Source organism: Cervus canadensis, chromosome 16 (genome assembly GCF_019320065.1).
Source record: "Cervus canadensis isolate Bull #8, Minnesota chromosome 16, ASM1932006v1, whole genome shotgun sequence".
Classification (NCBI taxonomy): domain Eukaryota; kingdom Metazoa; phylum Chordata; class Mammalia; order Artiodactyla; family Cervidae; genus Cervus; species Cervus canadensis.
In genome coordinates this window covers 14,606,696-14,632,291 of record NC_057401.1, presented here as the reverse complement: position 1 = coordinate 14,632,291, position 25,596 = coordinate 14,606,696, and the positions used below count along the sequence as shown (strand labels likewise).

General features: G+C 39.9%; 1 protein-coding gene across 6 annotated transcripts in view; it reads left to right on the top strand.

Moving 5' to 3' along the window:
• The window catches only part of RNF180 (ring finger protein 180), a 451,691-nt gene that overhangs the window by 165,248 nt on the left and 260,847 nt on the right, over positions 1–25,596 (top strand). The window contains exon 1 of one of the 6 annotated variants that reach the window (XM_043489051.1): positions 19,323–19,343. The exons of 1 other annotated variant lie outside the window; for it this stretch is intronic. The gene's annotated coding sequence lies outside the window, so the exon portion shown is untranslated. Of the gene's footprint in view, positions 1–19,322; positions 19,344–19,382; positions 19,458–19,629; positions 19,889–25,596 lie in introns of those variants that run through there. 4 more of the 6 variants (XM_043489053.1, XM_043489050.1, XM_043489055.1 and 1 more) reach the window with 4 other exon arrangements.

Sequence of the window (25,596 nt, the reverse complement as noted above, 5' to 3'; positions counted from 1 at the left end):
GTGCAAACCTTAATGTTTTTTGCTTTAATTTTATTAAGAATGTCTAAAGAATGAACTTAAGTTTCCAAGTTCCGAGTATTTTTAAGAATGTCTGTAAGTTTTAAGTTATGTCTTCACATCAGTGATATTCTCTATAATACAGGTACTGTTATAAGACAAGGAGGCTTTGGTTTTTAAAAATACTTTAAATAGATATTTTTCTATGCTATTTTTTATAATGAATAATTATTGACTATTCATTTTTAAATGACATTTGAATGTTAACTTGCAACTTTGAAAGTCACAAGGGGAAAACAGAAAAAAATACAATTTTGTTTTTAAACAAGTAACTAATTTCACTGACAATTTGAGCCCTTTGGGATCTTAACCATTTTTGTTTGACATTTGACCTCAAAGTAAAATGGTTGTCTGTTTTTCATAGATAGTATGGATTTGTGGGTGGGAGTCGGGGTTTCACAGTGGTAATTTGAGACCCAGGAAAAAAATGGCTCTAGTTCTGGAATTTGAAATGATAAACTTTATCTAAAGATGATATGCATACTTACATGCATATTATGTATACACACTCAACTCATTTTCCGTAGCCTTCTGTACCTCAGCACACCTAATGAAAAGTGTTTGTGTTTCACGCATGTGGCAGGGTGAGTTTTCACACTGTAAGCTTCCCAGTAAAGATTCTAGTACCCACTTCTGATGTGGGAAGAGGGGGTTTTCCCACATGACTAGGCAGTTATCAGATACCAACTGGCCATCTTACAATTCAACTCAATACTGGCACTATCTGTCCAGAGGTAGCATCAGATTCCATGGGTTAAGGACTCAGTCCCACTGTCCTCCACTTCAGATGCCAAGAGCAAGTTGAGTTTGTTACCTGTGCTTCTTACAAACAGGCTGTAGATTAAAGGTTCCCATGCATCCTCCTCGGGTATAATTTGCCCAGTTATAATTGGTATTAATTTGTACCACTAGCATCATCCACAGCTAAAATCCCTGTGGGAAACAGCTGCTCCATCTGGAGGGGCTCTGTGTTCTCTTACCTTTTTCTATATCCTTTTCTACATAAAAACACATGCATCCTCTAAATGTGCCCATTTTCTCTCTCCACCATTCATGCCACTATCCACTCTGAAGACCTTGTGTGTATAATAACCAAGTCATACTTCCTAAGCATAGTGGAGGAGTAAGGAGTTGAAAAATAAGGTACTGTTTGTTAAAAGGGCCTAGCACATAGTAATACTTAATAAATGTGTGTTATTTTACCTTCTATCAGAGAAAGCATTATTTTTTTTTTCAGTTTTTCCTATACTGGAAAACATTTGAAATCATTTAATTTACACTTTCAAAATTATGATTTTATTACACTTAGACCAAGAGAAGAACTTTGCAGTAGGGATTAATTCATTTCAGCAGTCTGAACTTGATCATGTCTTTTGTCTCCAATTCCTATCATATTTGATTTCTTTGGGAAAATTTTTCTATTTGATCTCTTTTATTTCTATTTCTTTGTTCTTAATTCCTCCTTGGGCTCTTTTTCAACTGCAATAAAAATCCAGAAATGAAAGACTACTGTCCTAGAAGCACACACAGCATTTATAAGCAAATTTTTCCTTTGTATCCCTTGCCTTAAGCTATAACACCTGTAAAAAATTAATGTGAAACCAAAATATATGTATATCTTTGCCAGATTTCTAAAATGCTCAGTCAAAATTCTGATTTCATTTAAAATTAAAGCTCAGTAGAATTATTTATAATTACCTTATTTGCTAAAAAGCCTTCAAATGAGTGAATAATATCAATAATCAAATAATTTAATAAGAATTTTTACTGCTGAAAATTATCCTACTTTAAGATAAAACTACTGTTCACTAAATGTAATTATATTTTTTGAGAGTTGGTTTATAATTCTGGATTTAATAACTGACCACTGAAAGATGTTGATTATAAATATTGTAACCCAAATGTTGAGAACAGTCCTAAGGCAATTTGATCATTCCTAATTATTAGGTGGGGCCTCCCAGGAGGCTCACTGGTAAAGAATCCACCTGCTAATTAATGCAGGACACGTGGGTTCAATCTCTGAGTTGGGAAGATCCCCTGTAGAAGGAAATGGCAACCCACTCCAGTATTGTTGCCTGGGAAATCTCATGGACAGGGCAGCCTGGTGGGCTATAGTCTATGGGGTCACAAAAGACTTGGACATGGCTTAGCAACTAAACAACAATTATTAGGTACTTTTGGTAAATAACAATAGCCTGGTTCAAAGAGATACATAAGGATAACAGACCTCCTCCACCAAAGCCTTAAAATGGACTATTACAGTGAAAGCAAGTCTCAGAGCAAAATTTGCCACAGCTACAAATACAGGAAAATGAGTAGACAAAAAAAGAAGAGAGAGAGAGAGAAACAAGTGACAAGAGTATGCAGTCTTTAAAAGGAAGGAAATTCTCATACATGATTGAACTTGAAGGAACCTTGAGGACGTTATGCTAACTAAAATAAGGCAGTCACAAAAAGACCAGTACTGTATGATTCCACTTACGTGAGGTACTTAGAGTAGATAAAATCCTAGAGACAGAAAATAGAATGTTGATTGCAAGTGGCTGAGGGGAGGGAATAACTATTGTTTAGTGGGTAGAGAGTTTCAGTTTTATAAGATGAAAAGAGTTCTGGAGATATGTGATGGTGGTGGTAGCACATTATGAATATATTGGGTATCACTGAACTATACATTGAAAAATGGTTTACATGGTAAATTTTATGTGTATTTTACCACAACACAAAAAAATTAGGAAAGAAAAACAGGTAATTAACCTATTCTGTAAATTCAGTGCCATCCCTGACCTCTGTTCTTTCAAGCACTTTTCAAGGAAGATTCACTCACAGCAGATGCAACAATATTCTGCACTCAGTATGCCAGAAAATTTGGAAAACTCAGCAGTGGCCACAGGGCTGTAAAAGGTCAGTTTTCATTCCAATCCCAAAGAAGGGCAATGTTAAAGAATGTTCAAACTACCTCACAATTGCATTCATTTCACATGCTAGCAAGGTAATGATCAAAATCCTTCAAGGTAGGCTTCAACAGTATGTGAACCAACAACTTCCAGATGTACAAGTTGAATTTAGAAAAGGCAGAGGAACCAGAGATCCAATTGCCATATCAGTTGGATAATAGGAAAATCAAGAGAATTTCGGAAAAACACCTACTTCTGCTTCATTGATTTCACTGAAGCCTTTGACTATGTGTATCACAACAAACTGGAAAATTCTTAAAGAGATGGTAATACCAGACCACTTCATCTGTCTCCTGAGAAACCTGTATGCAGGCCAAGAAGCAACAGTTAAAACAAGACATAGAACAATGAACTGGTTCAAAATTGGGAAAGGAATATGTTAAGGCTATGTATTGTCATTCTGCCTATTTAACTTATATGCAGAGTACCACATGGGAAAATGCCAGACTGGATGAAGCTCAAGCTGGAATCAAGATTGCTGGGAAAAGTATCAACAACCTCATATATGCAGATGACACCACTGCAATGGCAGAAAGTGAAAAGGATCTAGAGTCTCTTAATGAAGGTGAAAGAGGAGAGCAGAAAAGCTGGCTTAAAACTCAACCTTCAAAAACCTAAGATCATAGCATCCAATCCCATCACTTCATGGCAAATAGAGGGGGAAAAATGGAAACAGTGACAGACTTTATTTTCTTTGGCTCCAAATCACAGTAGACAGTGGCTGCAGCCATGAAATTAAGACACTTGCTCCTTGAAAGTAAAGCTGTGATAAACCTAGACAGTGTATTAAAAAGCAGAGACATTACTTTGCCAACAAAGTTCCATCTAGTCAAAGCTATGGTTTTTCCAGTAGTCATATATGGATGTGAGAGTTTGACCATAAAGAAGGCTGAGTGCCAAAAATTGATGCTTTCAAATTGTAGTGCTGGAGAAGACTCTTGAGAGTCCCTTGGACTGCAAAGAGATCAAACCAGTCAATCCTAAAGGAAATCAAGTCTGAATATTCATTGCAAGGACTGATGCTGAAGTTCCAATACTTTTGCCACCTGATGTGAAGAACTGACTCATTGGAAAAGACCCTGATCCTGAGAAAGATTGAGGGTAGGAGAGGAAGGGGCCAACAGAGGATGAGATGGTTGGATGGCATCACCGACTCAATGGACATACGTTTGAACAAACTCTGGGAGATAGTGAAGGACAGGGAAGTGCTACAACCCATGGGATCACAAAGAGTGGGATATGACTGAGCAGCTGAACAACAAGAAGTATTCTGCCAGCCTCCTGGTAAGATCAGATGATGGATGCCTCCAAAAATGTCCATCCAGACATTTGACTCAGTGAGTCTTTAGGTATGAAGTCAAGTTGTTCTCAATAGCATACCCTCTTGGCATTGCTAGAATCTTGTTTCCTATTCATGCAAATGTAGAGGTAACTGTGAAGTTCTTTTTGCCAATCTGTATACTTTGAAAACTACCGACCACATGAATGAAGAATCATTTCTAACATCCATATAATAATTATCAAATCTTTTGGTGTGGATCAATGATAATGCCAGTCATTCTGGTTAGTCTTTCAAACACTAGCTAAACACCTCTGAGATATGGATTCTTTATTACTTCAACTATTGACCCTGGAGTATCAGCTAAAACTAATACACATGTCACACTATTTCTCTACCCACAAACCAATAGCCCTTATTAATTTCTGGATTGTTGTTGCTTAGTGGCTAAGTCATATCTGACTCTTTGCAACCCAATGGTCTGTAGCCCACCAGGCTCCTCTGTCCAAGGGATTTTCCAGGCAAGAATACTGGAGTGCATTGCCATTTCCTTCTCCAGGGGATCTTCCCAACATCCCAGGGATCAAACCCACGTCTCCTCCATTGGGGGGTGGGGGGGCAGATTCTTTACCACTGAGCTGTGAGGGAAGCCCAGTTACTGGATTACCCTTCATTAACTGTTTTCAGATAACATATAGGTTATTATGTAAGCATTTTAAGGGTAGAAAATGTCTATCTTCCTTACAAACTCTCCAACTAATGCATCCCCTCCACCCCTCTTCTTTTCTCAACTTTCTTCATTTCCCCCTCCAACCTGATCTTCCAGCATTTCAGGGATCAGATACATGTTAAGCCCAATTTTATACCATTCTCTTCTCTGCACTAGCACTGAGACACTGAGAAAATAGGCTGACTTTCCTTCTATGTGTAAGGAATGAGAGAATGTTGCAAATATTTTACAATAAAAATATTCATTATGGGGACTTCCCTCATGGTCTAGGGGTTAAGACTCCATGCTTCCAATGCAAGGAGTTCAGGTCCAGTTCCTGGTTGGGGAACTAAGATCCCACATGCCAGGCTTCACAGCATGGTCTCTCTCTCTCTCTCTCTCTCTCATTATGTATTTCATTCTAAATTTATCATCACTCACTGCCCCACAAGAACAGTCCCTGATACCTGGAGGTTGGTGAGCTCTGTGAGGTATGGAAGTTTAGCGGTACAAATTAGAAAAACAGTAAGTTGCTCTGTAGAAGGAAAAGAGATGGGGTGGGGAGGGAAATGGAGGGAGAGAGAGAGAGGAGATTAAAATACCTAAGGAAAGAAGGGCTAGTAGAACAGCAATCATGGGGAGGTGAGTTGAGACCTGTGAAGCGGTGAGGGCAGAAAGAGGAATCCAGCGATTGTGAAGCTGGGGGTAAAAACTCAGGAAGGGACAGCCAGGTGAGATTTTAAAAGTGATATGCCATGTGAGGTGCAATGTGATCCCTCTGGAATCCACAAAACTACAAAGACTGCAATGTACTTGGTTTGGTTGAATTTCTTGTGGAAACAGAGATAAAAGCTGACTGAGAAGAAGAGGGACAGCTGAACTGTAGGTTATATAGAGATAATAAGATGCCTTAGAACCCAGCTCTGAGTATGAGAGACTGTGGTTTGGAACATTGTATAGAACAATGGAGGAGATGGAGCCATGTTCTGCATACACCAGGGATATAGAAGCTGACTGTTCTGCTGTCTTTATACTGGGTACCAGAGAAGATGTACTGTAAATCAATAACAGGACTTTCCTAGATTTACCAAAGAACAATAATCATGTAGCATTGGTGTACAACATTCTCTGCTTAGTGCTTTTTGCAAGTAAACATTTAAAGCATTTGGTACCTTAAAAATTTGTTATTTCTTCATTTTTATCTACTTTTTCAGCTGCCCGATTCTATCTTGTAGGTCTATCCCACCAAAAGCACATAGCAGAAATAGTAAAGACACATATACCAAGAATAAAGAAAATCGGAAGGCATAAGAAGGGCAGTCAAAAATATAAAATATATGCTAAGAGTTCAGAGAACAGTCACAGCTTGGAACATGCTGTGCCAAATTACAGCCAGTATCCATTTATTATTTGAGGTTTCCAAACTGAGCACCTGATTAGGATTTAGCACCATCTAGTTTAATGGTCACCAGTTTGGATGAATACATGGAAAGCACATCACCAAGTTTCAGAGAGCTCAGAAGTAAAAACAGTTACTGTCACTTCAAATAATAGAATCAGTGTTTTTGATACAGTGGTAGATTTGTATCATTAAACAAAACCAATATGATAGTTATCAGCTATCTGGATTGCCAGTTACATAGAGGTGTGTCTTTCTGAGCTACAGGCTTATGTTTCCATCTACCTAGTTGACCTCTTTTCTTGAATATCTTATGCAGATCTTAAGTTTTATATATTCAGAAACAAATTCTTGCTCTTCCTCTCTAAAGTATGTTTCTCTTCCAATGTTGTCTATATTACTTGAGTGTTACTTCCATCCAGTTAATGATGCAAATAAGAAACAGTGCAGTCATCACAGATACCAACTTCCCTTTTCTGCCCATTTCACCTCAAGATCTCTCAACTATGAAGGTTACTCTAGTTCTACCTATAATTCCAACATTTCTCAGTAGCTTCCTAATTGGTCTTCTTGGGTTGATTCTTAACTTCTAATTCATTCTCCACACCGTGGCTAGACTGATATTTCCAAAACACAAATCTGACCAATTCACCCAGTTACTTGAGCTCTTCAATGGATTCTCACTGATTTGGGAACAAAGAACAAAATAGTTATTATATCCAGTGAATCTCTGTGTGATATAACACTTTTTTATCTTGCTAACCCCATTTTACATAACGCCTTTACTCTCTGTGTACTAGTCCCAACAGTTTCTTTCTGAACTGACAATTCTGAGCTTTTCACAGACTTATTTCCGTGATTATTTAATTGTCTCCTATATGAGGCTGAACCTTCCAGAAGGGTAGAAACCATTTTTGTTTGATTTACTATTAGATTCCTAGTAAGTAGCACAATATTTGACACATAGTAAATACCTATAAAGTATTTGTTTATGGCAAAAAAAGATAAAAGTTAAAGGAAATACATGTTAAGGTTATGTATTTTACTCCAACATTAATGAGTCAGAAGAATTTGAGTTTATGACAAGCTCAGTATAAATAGAGTGTTACTGCCACTAGAAAGCTACTGCAATCTTTGACTACACTAATGGACATATATATATATATATATATAATGAGGTGGTCAAGGAAGATCCCCTGGAGAAGGAAATGGCAACCCACTCCAGTATTCTTGCCTGGAGATTTCCATGGACAGAGGAGACTAGCGGACTACAGTCCATGGGATCGCAAAGAGCTGGACATGACTGAGCAGCTAACAAAACAAGGGAGATGAAAGCTCCTCTGTGCTCTACACTACCAGACTGTGTCGACAGCAATCTGTCTACACTTGCCACTCCTGCAATACTCATGTTTTCATGAGTATTACCCTTATCCTTATCCACACAACTTACCCTTATCTCTTTCAAATATCACTACATCTCTCAGTGTTCCAACAGGAAACAGCATACTTTAAATAGGATAATGTCAAAGAAGGCTCATGAACAAAGGGACTGTTTTCAAAACTGTGGACATAAAGAAACCACAAATAATAGTCCAATAACCTGGAGCCCACCATGCCTAGGCCTAAAGGGACAAGAAAGGGAGTGGTTACTGGAGACAGAAGGAGAGAATCTTGCAAAGCCAACATACTTGAGAGGAATCAAATTTCCAATAGAGGGACACAGTTAACCAGAAAATCCTCATCAAGTGATAGCTAAGGAATAAATATCTTGACCTCACTCTCCTCCCTCCCTCTAATATCTTATTAGGATTCATAGTGGTGAATCCAAATGGAGCCAAGTGGCAGGAGAACTGCTGATTGGCTCCATATGTCAGCCTCTTGAGATGGAGAATAGGTGGGATAAGAGAAGACAGCAGAACTAGGGGGTCACCAGAAGATTAGGGGTACAGTCACCTTCGCAGTGACTCCCTGATCACTATTTTACATTGTAAACCCCTCAACCTCACCCTCAGAGTGTTCTATATCCCTTCACTGCTATTTTTTTTTCTATAGCATGTATTACTTTCTAATATACTGTACATTTTACTTTGTTATTTGTTGTCTTTCCCAATAAGAATATAAGTTCCACTGGACTTTTATCTGTTTTGTTCACTGCTATATCTTACCCTTAGAGACAGGTCATGTGTTCAATTAAAAACATCTTGAGTGAATGAAAGTACTAAGTCCTGGGTTCTCGTTTTAAAGTCTCCACATTTTTAAGGGTAACATAAAGTATCAGAAAAGAATACTAGGATAGTGAAAGGTGTGGTCTGCATGCGCCATAAACGGTTGAGGAGCCTAGAAAAGACATGGCAAAGGATTGACTTCAAATCTTTAGAGTGGTAAACTTCAAAGGTTATGCTATTAATATGTTACATCAGAGAGCAGAATTCAGGGCACTGGATGAAATTTTATTAGGCAAGAAGATTTCAGGTCAACATAATAAAACATATTTGATTACTTAGAGCTCTTTACTAACAAGGGCTTCCCTAGTGGGTCAGCTGGTAAAGAATCTGCCTGAAGTGCGGGAGACCTGAGTTCTATCCCTGGGTTGGGAAGATCCCCTGGAGAAGGGAATGGCTACCCATCCAATATTCTAGCTTGGATAATTCCACGGACAGATGAGCCTGGTAAGCTACAGTCCATGGGTTTGTACCACAGGTACTAAATTGCTCATGTGGTCTCTACAGGGCATGTTTGTGATACTAAATGCTGACCTTCATTTGAAGTTGTTTGAGAGGCAAGCTCTGTTTTGGCTGGTTCTGCCAATACTGGATACTACAGTTATATTATTAATCTTTCCTTCCTTTCTAATAGTAAACAACCAAAGTTATAACCTCTAACTTGCCCAACTTATTCCCTGTTAACTCTCAAAGATTCTATTATTGGTTATGAATGCAATTTCAATGATATACTTAAACACTGAAGCCTCATGCCCTGACTGAGAAAAACACCCTCATATGACTTAATTTACTTGCTCTTACTTTTTTTTTCTTTCTTTCATGTGCTCATTCATTCACACAATCACTTGAGAGGATTTTTTCCCTTAAACTGTGGATCTATTAACATATCAAAATAATATTTATTAACTGATTTTCAAAATAAACAAAGATGTCTCTGTATTATCAGAAATGGCACTCTAGTCAGTACTTGACATTTTGAGCCTCCAAAGACTGAGGCCAAAGTTAAAGATGGATTCTGCCTCAAGACTGACTGCATAAGACTGTGTTGAACTTTCAGGCATCCCTGATTTTTAGGGTGCCTTCCAGTCCTAAAATTCTATGATTCTGCTACTTTTCAGATAAGAAAACTGAAGTTAAGACAGGTTAAGTCATTTGACAAGAAATAGCACATAGCTAATGAGAGAGCCAGGCTTGGGGCTTTCATCAAAGTAACATTTATTTGTTCCATTATACATATTACAAAGGATAAAGCTGTTAAATATATAGTTAAGATATCTAATATACTGTCAAAGCAAGTCTTAAATCATAATCTTTTTTTTTAAATTATAGACATGGGCTTTTTTACATAGTAAGTACTGACGGAAAAGTTAGCAAATGAAGCTAATGGGTTGCAGATGGTGATCTTTTTGGTAAAAGAAGTGACAGCCACTCTGATCATGACAAAATATGGCACAGAGAAATATATGAAATAAAATTCACAAGTATGAATGATATTATTTTGGTAAATTTGTGAATTCCATGCCCACAATGCCCAAGGCCATAAACTTAAATATTAAAGCACACTGCAGGTTTGACCTTTTGCAGGCAAGTAATAAGCTCTCTGACAGACTGAGACCTTGCTGCTGCCAGAGAGTAAGCTGGAGTGAGAAGTGTCACAATATTAAAAGGTTCTATTTGCTTGGATTCCTTTGGGAAGACAGTACATATAAATCACAAATTTTTTCTCTTCTCTTTCTTTTTATTTAGTTCAGTTCAGTCGCTCAGTCGTGTATGACTCTTGGCAACCCCACGGACTGCAGCACACCAGGCCTCCTTGTCCATCACCAACTCTTGGAGTTTACTCAAACTCATGCCCATTGAGTCAGTGATGCCATCCAACCATCTCATCCTTGTCATCCCCTTCTCCTCTTGCATTCAATCTTTCCCAGAATTATGGTCTTTTCAAATAAATCAGTTCTTCAAATCAGGTGGTCAAAGTATTGGAGTTTCAGCTTCAGCATGAGTCCTTCCAATGAATATTCAGGACTGATTTCCTTTAGGATGGACTGATTGTATCTCCTTGAAGTCCAAGGGACTCTCAAGAGTCTTCTCCAACACCACAGTTCAAAACCATCAATGCTTTGGCTCTCAGCTTTCTTTATAGTCCAATTCTCACATCCATACATGACTACTGGAAAAACCATAGCTTTGACTAGACGGACTTTGTTGGCAAAGTAATGTCTCTGCTTTTTAATATGCTGTCTAGGTTGGTCATAACTTTCCTTCCAAGGAGCAAATGTCTTTTAATTTCATGATTGCAGTCACCATCTGCAGTGATTTTGGAGCCCAAGAAAATAAAGTCTCTCACTGTGTCCACTGTTTCCCCATCTATTTGCCATGAAGTGATGGGACTAGATGCCATGATCTTAGTTTTCTGAATGTTGAGTTTTAAGCTAACTTTTTCACTCTCCTCTTTCACTTTCATCAAGAGGCTCTTTAGTTCTTCTTCGCTTTCTGCCATAAGGGTGGTGTCATCTGCATATCTGAGGTTATTGATATTTCTCCTGGCAAACTTGATTCCAGCTTGTGCTTCATCCAGCTCAGCATTTCTAATAATGTACTCTGTATATATGTTAACTAAGCAGGGTGACAATATACTTGACGTACTCCTTTTCCTATTTGGAACCAGTCTGTTGTTCCATGTCCATTTCTAACTGTTGCTTCCTGACGTGCATACAGATTTCTCAGGAAGCAGGTCTGGTGGTCTGGTATTCCCATCTCTTGCAGAATTTTCCACAGTTTATTGTAATCCACACACTCAAAGGCTTTGGCATAGTCAATAAAGCAGAAGTAGATGTTTTTCTGGTATTCTCTTGCTTTATCGATGATCCAGTAGATGTTGGCAATTTGATCTCTGGTTCCTCTGCCTTTTCTAAAGCCAGCTTGAACATCTGGAAGTTCACAGTTCACATATTGTTGGAGCCTGGCTTGGAGAATTTTGAGCATTACTTTGCTAGCGTGTGAGATGAGTGCAATTGTGTGGTAGTTTGAGCATTCTTTGGCATTGCCTTTCTTTGGGGTTGGAATGAAAATTGACCTTTTCCAGTCCTGTGGCCACTGCTGAGTTTTCCAAATTTGCTGGCATATTGAGTGCAGCACTTTCCCAGCATTATCTTTTAGGATTTGAAATATCTCAACTGGAATTCCATCACCTCCACTAGCTTTGTTCATAGTGATGCTTCCTAAGGCCTACTTGACTTCACATTCCAGGATGTCTGGCTCTAGGTGAGTAATCACACCATCATGATTATCTGGGTCATGAAGATCTTTTTTGTATAGTTCTTTTGTGTGTACTTGCCACCTCTTCTTAATACCTTCTGCTTCTATTAGGTCCATACCATTTCTGTCCTTTATTGTGCCCATCTTTGCATGAAATATTCCTTTGATATCTCTAGTTTTCTTGAAGATATCTCTAGTCTTTCCCATTCTGTTGTTTTCCTCTATTTCTTTGCATTGATCACGGAGGAAGTCTTTCTTATCTCTCCTTGCTTCTTTGGAACTCTGCATTCACATGGGAATATCCTTCCTTTTCTCCTTTTCCTTTTCTTCTCTTCTTTTCACAGCTACTTGTACTTCTTTTTATTATTCCCTAATAACAATTGTCTTCACAATCAATTTCATTGAAATGATTAAACCAAACAACTAACATTTGGAATGAATCCCATAACAACATTTGTAGATGGAAGGTGTATGTAACCTCTTTGACTAGTAATATTCTCAATGTTAGATAAATTAACTGGTTGTACAAAATTTCTTTGAATCATTAATTTAGAAAAGATAACTCTAACAGAAGGTATAGCCAACTCAAATTGATTGGGAAATTACTTCAATAACCTGAAAGGAACTGCTTAAATGAAAAGCTAGTGTTAAAATATGTGTGAGTGTGCTTAGTCACTTAGTCGTGTCCGACTCTTTGTGACCACATGGACTGTAGCCCACCAGGTTCCTCTGTCCATGGAATTTTCCATGTAAGAATACTGGAGTGGGTAGCCAATTCCTTCTCCAGGAGATCTTCCTGACCCACGGGTTGAACCTGTGTCGCCTGCATTGTGGGCAGATTCTTTACTATCTGAGTCACCAGAAAAGTTAAACATGTATTTGAGCTTCAGCATAAGAAGTATCAGAAGAGAAGAGAAAGACAAAAGAGGAAAAATATAGCCAACTGAATGCAGAGTTCCAGAGAATAGCAAGGAGAGATAAGAAAGCCTTGTTAAGTGAACAATGCAAAGCAATAGAGGAAAACAATAGAATGGGAAAGACTAGAGATCTCTTCAAGAAAATTAGAGATACCAAGGGAATATTTCATACAAAGATGAGCACAATGAAGGACAGAAAAATCAAGGACCTAACAGAAGCAGAAGAAATTAAGAAGAGGTGGCAAGAATACACAGAAGAACTATCAAAAAAGGTCTTAATGACCGGCATGACCATGGTGTTGTGGTCATTCATCTAGAGCCAGTCATTCTGGAGTGTGAAGTCAAGTGGGCTTTAGAAAATATGACTACAAACAAAGCTAGTGGAGGTAATGGAATTCCAAGTGAGCTATTTAAAATGCTGAAAGATGATGCTGTTAAAGTGTTGCATTCAATATATCAGCACATTTGGAAAACTCAGCAGGGGCCACTGGATTGGAAAAGATCAGTTTTCATTGCAATCCCATAGAAAGGCAATGCCATAGAATGTCCAAGCTACTGTACAGGTGTGCTCATCTTCACATCTTAGGAAGGTAACACTCAAAATCCCTCAAACTGGGCTTCAACAGTATGTGAACCAAGAACTTCCAGATTTTGTTATTTTTCTTGATAATCACAACAACCTACTAAGACATATCATTTAAGATAAACCACTTTTGTAGTTGAGGAAACTTGGTGTTAAAGTCGTAACTTGCCCAAGATCATGCAGTTGAAAAATCATGAATCTCAAATCTTCTTTGATATTTTCATAACATCACAATTTTCTTTGAACAGTCTTTCCTGTTAGGTGTTTTATGAATTGCAAAATTATTGTAACTGGTAGAAGAAATTCTGGCTTGATTTTTATTAATACTAACATTAATCCTTTCATTAGGTATTTTATTATGACATATATTTATATAACACATTATATAGCCATATTACATATACTTATAACTAATAATAATAATAAATCAGTAAACTCCTGACCTGATGCTCTGAAAGTGCTGCACTCAATATTCTAGCAAATTTGGAAAACTCGCAGTGGCCACAGGACTAGAAGAGATCAGTTTTCATTCCAATCCCTAAGAAAGGCAATGCCAAAGAATGCTCAAACTACCACACAATTGCACTCATCTCACACGCTAGCAAAGTAATGCTCAAAATTCTCCAAGCCAGGCTCCAACAATATGTGAACTGTGAACTTCCAGATGTTCAAGCTGGATATAGAAAAGGCAGTGGGAAAAAAAAAAAAAGAAAAGGCAGTGGAACCAGAGATCAAATTGCCAACATCTACTGGATCATCGATAAAGCAAGAGAGTTCCAGAAAAACATCTATTTCTGCTTTATTGACTATGCCAAAGCCTTTGAGTGTGTGCATTACAATAAACTGTGGAAAATTCTGAAAGAGATGGGAATACCAGACCACCTGACCTGCCTCTTGAGAAATGCACGTCAGGAAGCAACAGTTAGAACTGGACATGGAACAACAGACTGGTTCCAAATAGGAAAAGGAGTACATCAAGGCTGTATATTGTCACCCTGCTTATTTAACTTATATGCAGAGTACATTATTAGAAACACTGAGCCAGGACATGGAAGCAACCTAGATGCCTATCAGCAGATGAATGGATAAGGAAGCTGTGGTACATATACGCCACAGAATATTACTCAGCCATTAAAAAGAATTCATTTGAATCAGTTCTAATGAGATGGATGAAACTGGAGCCCATAATACAGAGTGAAGTAAGCCAGAAAGATAAACACCAATACAGTATACCAACGCATATATATGGAATTTAAAAAGATGATAAAGATAACCCTATATGCAAAACAGAAAAAGAGACACAGATGTACAGAACAGACTTTTAGACTCTGGGAGAAGGCGAGGGTGGGATGTTCTGAGAGAACAGCATTGAAACAAGTGTACTATCAAGGGTGAAACAGACCACCAGCCCAGGTTGGATGCATGAGACAAGTGCTTGGGGCTGGTGCACTGGGAAAACCCAGAGGGATGGGATAGAGAGGGAGGCGGGAGGGGGGATGGGGATGAGGAACACATGTTAAAAAAAAAAAAAAAAAAACAGAAGGAAAAAAAAATAGAAACGCTGGGCTGGATGAAGCACAAGCTGGAATCTAGATTGCTGGGAGAAATATCAATAACCTGAGATATGCAAAAGACACCACCCTTATGGCAGAAAGCGAAGAAGAACTAAAGAGCCTCTTGATGAAGGTGAAAGAGGAGAGTGAAAAAGTTGGCTTAAAGCTCAACATTCAGAAAACGAAGATCATGGCATCCGGTCCCATCACTTCATGGGAAATAGATGGGGAAACAGTGGAAACAGTGGCTGACTTTATTTTTTTGGGCTCCAAAATCACTGCAGATGGTGACTGCAGCCATGAAATAAAAAGACACTTACTCCTTGGAACAAAAGTTATGGCCAACCTAGACAGCATATTAAAAAACAGAGATATTACTTTACCAACAAAGGTCCATCTCATCAAGGCTATGGTTTTTCCAAAAGTCATGTTTGGATGTGAGAGTTGGACTGTAAAGAAAGCTGAGCACCAAAGAATTTATGCTTTTGAACTGTGGTGTTGGGGAAGACACTTGAGAGTCCCTTGGACTGCAAGGAGATAAAATCAGTGCATCCTAAAGAAAATCAGTCCTGACTATTCATTGGAAGGACTGGTGTTGAAGCTGAAACTCCAATTTTGGCCACCTGATGCAAAGAACTGACTCATTGGAAAAGACCCTGATGCTGGGAAAGATTGAGGGCAGGAGGAGAAGGGGATGACAGAAGATGAGATGGTTGGATGGCATCACCGACTCAATGGACATGGGTTTTGGTGGACTCCGGGAGTTGGTGATGGACAGGCAGGCCTGGCATGCTGCAGTCCATGGGGTCGCAAAGAGACGGACACAACTGAGAGACTGAACTGAACTTAATATTAATATAATTTATTATATAGCCATATTACATATACTTATAACTAATAATAATAAATCAGTAAACTCCTGCACTTCACTGCTATTACCTACTAATCTTTAGAAACATTGCCCTTCTCAATGACTCTAGCACTAGTCTCATAACTTGACTAGTGCAGGAACATTCAGAGACATAAAGATTACTTTACCAATACCTTTCTGGCCTTATTGCCTCTCTGCACAATATGGCCCAAGAATGGACATTTCCACAGTTCTTTTATGACTTTTTCTTTCCTTTAACTCTGCTCCTTTAGTCATGTTCACTTTCCCAAACCAGAACCTCACATAAATTACATATTGTACATCACTTGTTTTTCTTCCTGGGGTGCTAAACATCCCACAAAACCTACATACAGATTTCTACCATCATCCAAGGCTTAGCTGGGGTTTCTCTGAGGTTCAGTAATCTTTCACTCCGTGTTTGATTAACTACATTCATCACTGATAATGTACATCTTTTATTTCTGTCTACCCAAATATCCATTTCTGTGTTCTGATAACAGCACACGATATTCTTTTGAGGAACTATGCCTTTCCCACTTTCAGTCTATGCGGTCTGAGTAAGGAAGTTGATTCCCCCCAACAACCACATCCCAACACACACACACACAGTTTTATGGGTGAACAAATAGTAGTCAATTGGTCAATCTGCTTGTTATCTCCCTCTAGCCACAGTAATTAATGGGGATGGGCATGCAATCCAGGTCTATGTGTGCTAAGTCACTTCAGTTGCGTCCGACTCTTTTTGACCCTATGGTCAAAAAGAGCCTACCAGTCTCCTCTGTCTATGGGATCCTCCAGGCAAGAATACTGGAGTGGGTTGCCATGCCCTCCTCCAATCCAGGTCTATATGGTAAGACTCAGTTCCAGAATCTTGCTGCAACTATTGGGAAAGAAGTGTTCCTTTTCCATCGTGTTTGCTAACTTTGTAACTGCTAACAGTTACAGTTGAATTTAATCCTAGCATCCCTGGTGGCCAATCTTGTTAAGATATAGACTGTTCTTTCCTAAAAATAAAGCCAACACAGAACCAAAAATAGAGGCCAAAGATGGAGATATTCTGCCCATAGAATCATTTGATCAGTTAGATCCAAACGTGTGTGCTCAGTTGCTCATTCGTGTCTGACTCTTTGTGACCCCATATGCAGTACCCCACAGGCTCCTCTGTCCATGGGATTCTCCAGGCAAGAATACTGGAATGGATTGCCATTTCCTCCTCCAGGGGATATTCTCCAACCAGGGATTGAATTTTCATCTCTTGCGTCTCCTGAATGCAAATTCTCTACCACTGAACCCCGTGGGAATCGCAGACTTACATAAAACTATAATAGACTTATGAAATACTGAATATTTCCCCAGGGCCAACTAGAGTTGGATTTCTGTCATTTCACTGACATGAGTCCTAACTAATTATTACTCTACAGAAACTATTTTCTTAAATGTTGTCAATAATAACAGCTGGTATTTATTGAGTATTAACTATGTGCCAGATATTTTAAGCACTTCAATGGGTAAAAGCAGAAAAATCTCCTACTTCTACAATCTTATTACCTTCCATTTACAGACGAAGAAACTAAGACCCAGAAAGAAAGAAATTTTTCCTAAGGTTTTATAATTATAAGAAGTAGAGTTGGGAATCAAGTCAGGGCACTATGACTCCTGAGCCCCACATCTGAGCTATTATGTTGCCTCACAGGTCAGCTAACACAGTCAAACACCTTAGACTCTGCTACATTTGGCACTATCTGTTTTCTTCACACACTCAGGGAAAGCAAAGGCTTTTAGACTAGGTTGGGTCTACCTGGATAATCCAGGATAGCCTCCATATTTATGGTCATAACTCTATATCAGCAAAGTCTCTTTTACTGTGAAATGCAAGGCTCCAGGGCTAGGATGTGGATTTTTTCTGGTGGACGTTCCAACCAAGTTGTCTTGGGTGTAACCTTCATCTGTCTCCTCTAACAGACCCCTTACCTCACCTCTTTGTAGTGGTGGGGCAAGTTTTCCAATTGTTTTCTGAGAAAGAATGCATGAAAAGAATGTCTAAAACTTTGCATACTGAAAATGTCTTTTTTTTATAACCTTAACTTCTGGATTGGAAATAACTTTCTCTCAGAATTTCTCTTTACTTGTGCTTCTTCAAAAATTCCAATGCCATTCCAATTTCTGAATCTCTGTAAATGATCTCTTTTTTCCTCCCTGGAACCTATTAAAATCTTTTCTTAGAACCATGTCCTTTGAAATTTCATAATAGTACACTTTGACATAGGTAATTTTTATCCATTAATCTGAGAACTTTTGTCCTATTGCCTCTCAGTGCTGAAAACTATTGTCCTGGTTTTCTTCAAAAATTCTTTCTTCTGTTTGCTTTATTTCTATAAGATATCTCACCTTTCTTGCTTAATTGCTCTGCTTAGAACCTGTAGTACAATGTCCAATAAAAGTAGCAAGAGTGGACATATTTTTTCCTATCCTTGATCTTATGTGAAATTATTCATTCTTTTACCAGTGATTATGATGTTATCTTCCTTTTTTTTTTTAATTTTTAAAATTAGATTGTGGATGTCCTTTATCAGATTGAGGCTGTTCTCTTCCTACCTAGTTGAGTGTTTTTAGTCATGAAAAAGAGCTAGGTTTTGTCAAGTGCTTTTTCTTCAACTATTGAGATGATCCTGTGGTTTTTCTCCCCCTTTTTTTTTTTTAAAAAGAGAGTGTATTACATCCATAATTCATTTAATGATAAACCAACCTTGTACTTACTAGCTAAATCCCTCTTGCTCATGTTGTAAAACGGTTTTTCTACGTTGCTGGATTTGGTTTGCTAGGTATTTTGTTGTGGATTTCTGTATTAATACTCAAAAGGTCTGTAGTTTACTTTTCCTATCATGTTTTTGTGTGGTTTTGTTCTTGACGATTTCATCAGATTTTCACTTGGGAAATCACTGACTTATATTGCCTAAGTCAGTGCCTGCTAATGAAGAAGTAGGAGGGTTCCATCCCTGAGTTGGGAAGATCCCCTGGAGAAGAAAATGGCAACCCACCCACTCCAGTATTCTTGTCTGAAAAATTCCGTGGACAGAGGAGCCTGGCAGGCTACAGTCCAAGGGGTCGCAAAGATATGAATGGGACTGAGCATGCACGCAATTCTTAGAACAAGACTCTAAAGAAACCACTTGGGCAAATGGCGATTTCTGTATCTAGCAGAGAAAGCTGTACAGTCTTTTGAGGTCCTCCCACTCAGCTTCCTTCCCCTTCCTAAAGCACCTAATAAAACTTGCTTTTTTATATTGCAAACCTTACTTACAGTCTTTTGATCGTCTATTTTCATTGCTCTGAATGCAGAGTTCATAACCTGCTGACAAGTCCACCTTTACTCCAAGCGAGCCCTCCAACTCCCTAAGTAAGCACTTTTGATTTACCTCCGGTTATCAACTCACCTACCAGCTGTAATTCATCAAGAAAGGAACCAAAAACCCTTTGGTAGTTAATCCCATGTGTACTTGGACGGAACCTTCCGCATAAGGTAAGCAACCAGGACAGTGACATCAGAAGGGAAAAGTAAACTCAGAGAGTGGCCGTGCCTTAGGCAGAGTCTAGGTGTGGAGAAGCGTCTGGGGATGGGAGTGGATCTCAGCAGGTAATGGGCCCGGCAGGTGGGCTCGGAGCTCGGAACTGTGGGTGGGACTGGGTGAGGCCGCGGCAGACGCAGACAGGGCAACTTCTGATGCTCTGGTAGAGGGATGACCGGAAAGCACAACTTTCCCACGGGCGCCGCCGGCGCCGCTCGCCAGGCTGCGCGGGGTCAGGACGGGGCGCCGCCCACGCGCCGCTCGGGCCGGAACCCGCGGAGGAGGTGGGTGCGCGGAGCCGGAGGCGGCGGGGAGCGCTCGGGCGCCGAGACCCAGGCCGCGGGCTCCGGGCCGCCGGCGCAGCTCCAGCGCTTTCCGCGGGGTTTGGCTCCTGTCGCTTCCCGTCTCGCCGAACCGGCATCGCCGCCGCGGGAGCCGCCGCCGCCGAGTCCTCAGAGCCGGGCTGCGGGCGGCCGGGCGCCCCGGGACGCGGACGCAGGTGAGGGCCGGCGGTTGGGAGCCCGGCGGGGCGCGGCCGCCCGAGAGGCCGGCGTCGGCCCGACCGGGCCCGGCCCTGCCCTGCCCTGCCCGGCCGCGGCGGCTCGGGCCCCGGGCTCGCGCCGGGCGGACGCGCCGCGGGCTGGGTTGCGCTGGCCCGGCCGCCTCCTGCCCCGGCCTCAGGTGATGCGGCGGCGGTTTAACTTTCGCACCTGAGGCTCGCGGGGCGGCGGCGGCGGCGGCCTCGGGGCGCGAGCCGGCGGGAGCGCGGGATCACACGGGGTCTGGAAGCGCGAGCCGGGCGGCGCCGGGGGGGTGCGGGGAGGGCCGCGGGGCCGGCGCGGGCCGCCGTCCAGGTGGGAGTTGGGGAGTCGCGTCCGGGTTCCTCTCAGACTCGTGGGGACAGTCGCACACACCCCCTTTCCGCGGCCCGTTCCCTTCGCCCAGATCCACTTTCTTTTGTCTGGTCCATTTCGGTCTCGGCGTCTCAGCTGCTTTTGTTGCAGCCTCGGGTCCGGAGGGTTCAGACTTGTCAGAGGTCGTGGGTAAGCTCTGAAATGCGGCGGGGCGGAGGTGCAGACAGGGTCCCTAGGATGGAGACGATTTGTCATTAGTGTCCTAATTAGCACCAACATATGTCACCGTGTTCTTTTCGAGATAGGACGTACTCAATATTTTTGTAGCATCTAATAGTTTTTAAGTGTAGACAGGAGAGCATTCATTAGTAATTTCAAAGGAGCATTGTGTGGGCAGGTTACTATTAAATTACCCATTTTATAGACCAGACAGCTGAGGCACCCACGAGGAAAAGTGATTACATCAAAAACAAGCAGTCGGCCCTTGTGGGAACTGGGTTTAGAACTTGTCTGGCTGAGAGTTGTTCTCCGTAGTCACTCAACGTCAAACAAAATTTAGCGCCAAGAGCCCCTCTAATTCGCATATTTTTTATTTATTCATTAATTACCAAAACCGTTCTTAAAAATAGACTTGAGTTCTTTCATATTCCTAAAGTAGTACCCCTAAAAGTGATACTTAAATGACCAGAATCGATCCATTTTTTGGATAGGATCATTGGAATCGTTATAAGGACGAATTTTTTTTGTTTGTTTTTGTCTTTCCTCTGTCAAACTATTAATCTCCTATGTGAATACACTGGGAGCTCAGTTGTACCTAGTGATTAACGTAGCAGAGACCCTAAATGTTTATTTAATGGATGAGTGGAATGGTAGTATGCCTGAGCAGTAAGTTTTCTTTGTAATGTGGTGGTGGTGTAGTCACCAAGCCGTGTCCCTGGGAACGGACAAGGATATCTGTTTCATGTTTAACATGAGTTTTTTTTTTCTCACTTTGGAAAGTTCATAGCTCATTTTTAAGGTCTCATCAAAATTCCCTGCATCAGAACAGCTCCAATAAGTAGGGAGTCCCCCATAAAATGGCGACATAAAAATGCCCACATTAAAAATATCTTCTTTTGGCCCTAGTATACAATAATGTGTACAAAAATGTTATATTAACCAAATAATGTTATATTAACCAAACTAAGTGTCTGGTACAGTAAACATTAACCACATAATTAACAAGGTGTTTTATTGTTTTCCTTGATTTAAGAAAAATTTGAGGAAATTACTTGATTCGTAAGTCTTTGATTACAAAATCAGCTGAGAAAATTAGAGATATCACATTTTTTGGTCTTAATAAATTTCTCTGTAGCAAGCAGAAATATTAGAAATTATTCTGTTAATGATGGAACTACCTTTAAGTTCTGTAATCTCTTTCCCTGATTAGTTCACTGATAGTCTGACAGGTGGAAACCTTAGAAACAAGCAGTAGGTCATTAGCAGAGATTTTAACAGCAACTTCAAAACATCATTCATAAAATTGCTGAGGTGAGAATGAGGCTTATTTTGATTGGGAATGTCCTGGCCTATTCAGAAACCTGTTAAAAAAAAATTTTTCCCCCCCCAAGGGGCCAGAGTTGAAATACAAACAACAATTTAGGCAGCATGAAATGAATAGTATATATATGTGGGCTCTTCTGTGACCCCATGGACTGTAGCCCACCTAGCTCTGTCCATGGGATTTCCCAGGCAGGAATGCTGATGTGGGTTGGCATTTCCTTCTCCAGTGGATATTCCCAACCTAGGGATCAAACCCGCATCTCCTGCATTGGCAGGCAGATTCTTTATCACTGAGGTCACCTAGGAAGCCCACTAGACTCCTGAAAGATATATAAATTATAAAATTAGTATTTTTGTATAGCTTCACTTGTCTGACTTAGAACTAGCTAAGGCTGTAGAGTCCTAAGTAAAACTTGTTATCTCTAGTCTGGCATTATACTTTTTGCTCACCCAACAACCATAACCTTTCCCATTTAGTGATTTGGCTTATATTATTTTCCTTGCTCAAGATGCCCATTCCTCTCCACTCTACTTGCTAATGCTGTCTAAATTCTCTCTGTGCTTTAGGACCCAGCTGGAATACTTTTTTCCAGAAAGCCTTCCCTGACTCCCTTGTTCTTATTTTTTAGTTCACCATGTATATTTGTCAATTACTCCCTGTTTCTTTATTATTTCTTTTATTTTGGCCTTGAATTTGCTTTTCTTTAATTTTTATTATAGTTGCTTTACAATGCTGTGTTAGTTTCTGTTGTAGACCAAAGTGAATCAGTTCTACATATATCCCCTTTTTTAGATTCTTTCCACCTCTAGGTCGTTACACAGTATAGAGTACAGTAGGTTCTTATTATCTATTTTATGTACAGTAGGGTGTATATGTCAATCCCAGCCTCTCAATTTATTCCCCCCCCCCCCCCCCCCCCCAGATTCCCCCTTGGTAACAAGAAGTTTGTTTTCCACATCTGTGACTCTTTTTCTGTTTTATAAATAAGTTTGTTTGCACCTTTTTGTTTTTGTTTTTAAGATTCCACATATAAGCGATATCACATGACATTTGTCTTTGTCTTTGACTTACTTCACTCAGTATGACAATTTCTGAGTCCATCCATGTTGCTGCAAATGGAATTATTTCGTTCTTTGTGTTTTTTTTTTTTTTTTTGAGTATATCAAAGTTTTACTCATTGAAACCAAAAAAGGTTTTTTATTCATTTTTATTGGAGTGTAGTTACTCTGCAATGTTGTGTTAGTCTCTGCTCTGCAGCAAGCTGAATCAGTTATACACATATCCCCTCTGTTTTTTAGATTTCCTTCCCCTTTAGGTCACCACAGAGCACTGAGGAGAGTTCCCTGTGCTACGTAGTAGGTTCTCATTAGTTTTCTGTTTTATGCATTGTAGTGTATACATGTCAGTCCCAGTCTCCCAATTCATCCCACCCCAGTTTCCTCCTTTGGTATTCATAATTTGTTGTCTACCTCTCTGTCTCTATTTCTGTTTTGCAGATAAGTTCATCTGTACCATTTTTGTAGATTCCACATATGTGTGTTAACATACTATGTTTGTTTTTCTCTTTCTGACTTCCCTCGTATGACAGTCTCTAGGTCTATCCATGTCTCTATAAATGGCACTGTCTTGTTCATTTTTATGTCTGAGTGGTTTTCCATTGTATATATGTACCACAGCTTCTTTATCCATTCATCCTTTGATGGACATCTAGGTTGCTTCCATATCCTGGCTGTTGTAAATAGTGCTACAATGTATATTGGGGTACATGTATTTTTTTAGGTTATCATTTTCTCCGGATATATGCCCAGGAGTGGGATTGAATTTGTTTTCCACCTAGGTTTCCCCCGCCCGCCAAAGGTATAAGTATGTGTTAGTCGCTTTGTCATGTCTGACTCTGCAATCCAATCAACTGTGGCTCGCCAGGCTCCTCTGTCCATGGGATTCTCCAGGCAAGAATACCAAGAATACTGGAGTGAGTTGCCATTTCCTTCTCCAGGGGATCTTCCTGATCCAGGGATCAAACCCTGGTCTATCACATTGCAGGCAGATTTCTTTACTGTCTGAGCTACCAGGGAACAGGTCATATATTCAATATATATTTTCCTCAATCATGTGCAGCACCTATAATGCTGGATACTAGCTGGACATATTAAGCTTGTAAGGTTAGATCTACAAAAGAGCATTCTGCTTAGAGACAGGGTAAAATATCTTCATGCTTTATAATTGTGTCAGTGTTCTGGTAGAAAATATGTAGCAAGCTTAAAATGGAGTAGTTGATAAGATTAGTTTTAAAAGTGTGCCTGAGGTAAAATAAACCAACAATGGATGGTGAAGCATCTTAGGACTAACAGTAATGAGAACCATTATCATCCCTAGGCCTAAAGGGTTGAGAGAATAGGATCATGACTAAACCCAGCGAGGGTGGCTATATGGGGAAGGCTGCCTGGCTAGACCTCTGGCCTTTCTGAGATTGAGAGGCATGGAGGAATAAATACCCCTCTTCACTCCCTTCCAGCCTTCTGATTTACTGGTGGTGCTTCCCACTGGCAAATTTAGCTGGAAGGCAGAAGGTGGAAGGGGGGGAGGGAGTATTTTTGCAGGTGAAAAGTCAGCTTCCTGGGAATTAGAGCACAGTAGAGTAGGTGAAAAATACCTCTGGAGTGTGGATGAGGAAGGACAAAGGATATCCAGTGCTATAATCATATCATCTAGAGTGAGTGTTTTCATTACAGTTACATAAGCCTTTTTGTGCTTTCTCTATTTCATAAAAGGCAAGCATGTTTGTTTCTAGCCTAATTCAGTTTGTTTTATGATTGATGTATGATTTATGACACTGTTTTATGATTGATGTATTTCATAAGAACCACTGTCCCTCTTTTATGGTTTAGCTAATGTATTGTTATGCATGTTTTCTCAGTGATTTCATTTTTTCTTATTTTGTATTTTGCTTGTACGGTACCCAGGTGGGAGACATAGAGCTGTCTACATAGCCACTGGGAAAACTGTCCCTTCACCATTCTAATCACATGATTGGTCTGAATTAGTGGTGGTTACTCATTTTTCTTTTGTGCCATTTTCGTAGATCAGTGGTTTTCAGTCTTGGTGTATGTGGTTCTCATTGCAGATACTCTGATTCAAGCAGGTTTAAGATAACTCTTGAGCATCTCTTCTTTTAAAAAGGTTTCATGTATTTCAGAGGCACAGATGTGAGAATCGCTTGCACAGGGAGTTGTTGGTCATAGATTCCCCCACACTTTGATGTATATGGAGTACTCTTTAGTATAATAATAAAGGCTCCAACAGAAAGCCACTTCTCCTTTATGTACTCTTCAAAACAAATGTTTTTGATTTTTTCACATTGAGAAGTTTTCATGATATAAGATGCAAAACATGTGACTTCTATATATTAAAGCAAATAAGTTTAAATTTTTAAAATGGATATAAAAAGTTTAAAACATTAACATACTGTATAAAGAATAGTATAATGAACACCCATGTTCCCACCATGGAACCTTATAAAGTGTTAACATTTTTTTTTTTTCAGCTTTTTTTTTTTTTTCCAGCTTTTTTTAAGAAAAAAATTCAGGTAAAATTTAAGCCCCCTTAGATACCTTTCTAGAAGGCAATGGCAACCCACTCCAGTATTCTTGCCTGGAAAATCCCATGGATGGAGGAGCCTGGTAGGCTGCAGTCCATGGGGTTGCTAAGTGTTGGACACGACTGAGCGACTTCACTTTCACTTTTCACTTTCATGCATTGGAGAAGGAAATAGCAACCCACTCCAGTGTTCTTGCCTGGAGAATCCCAGGG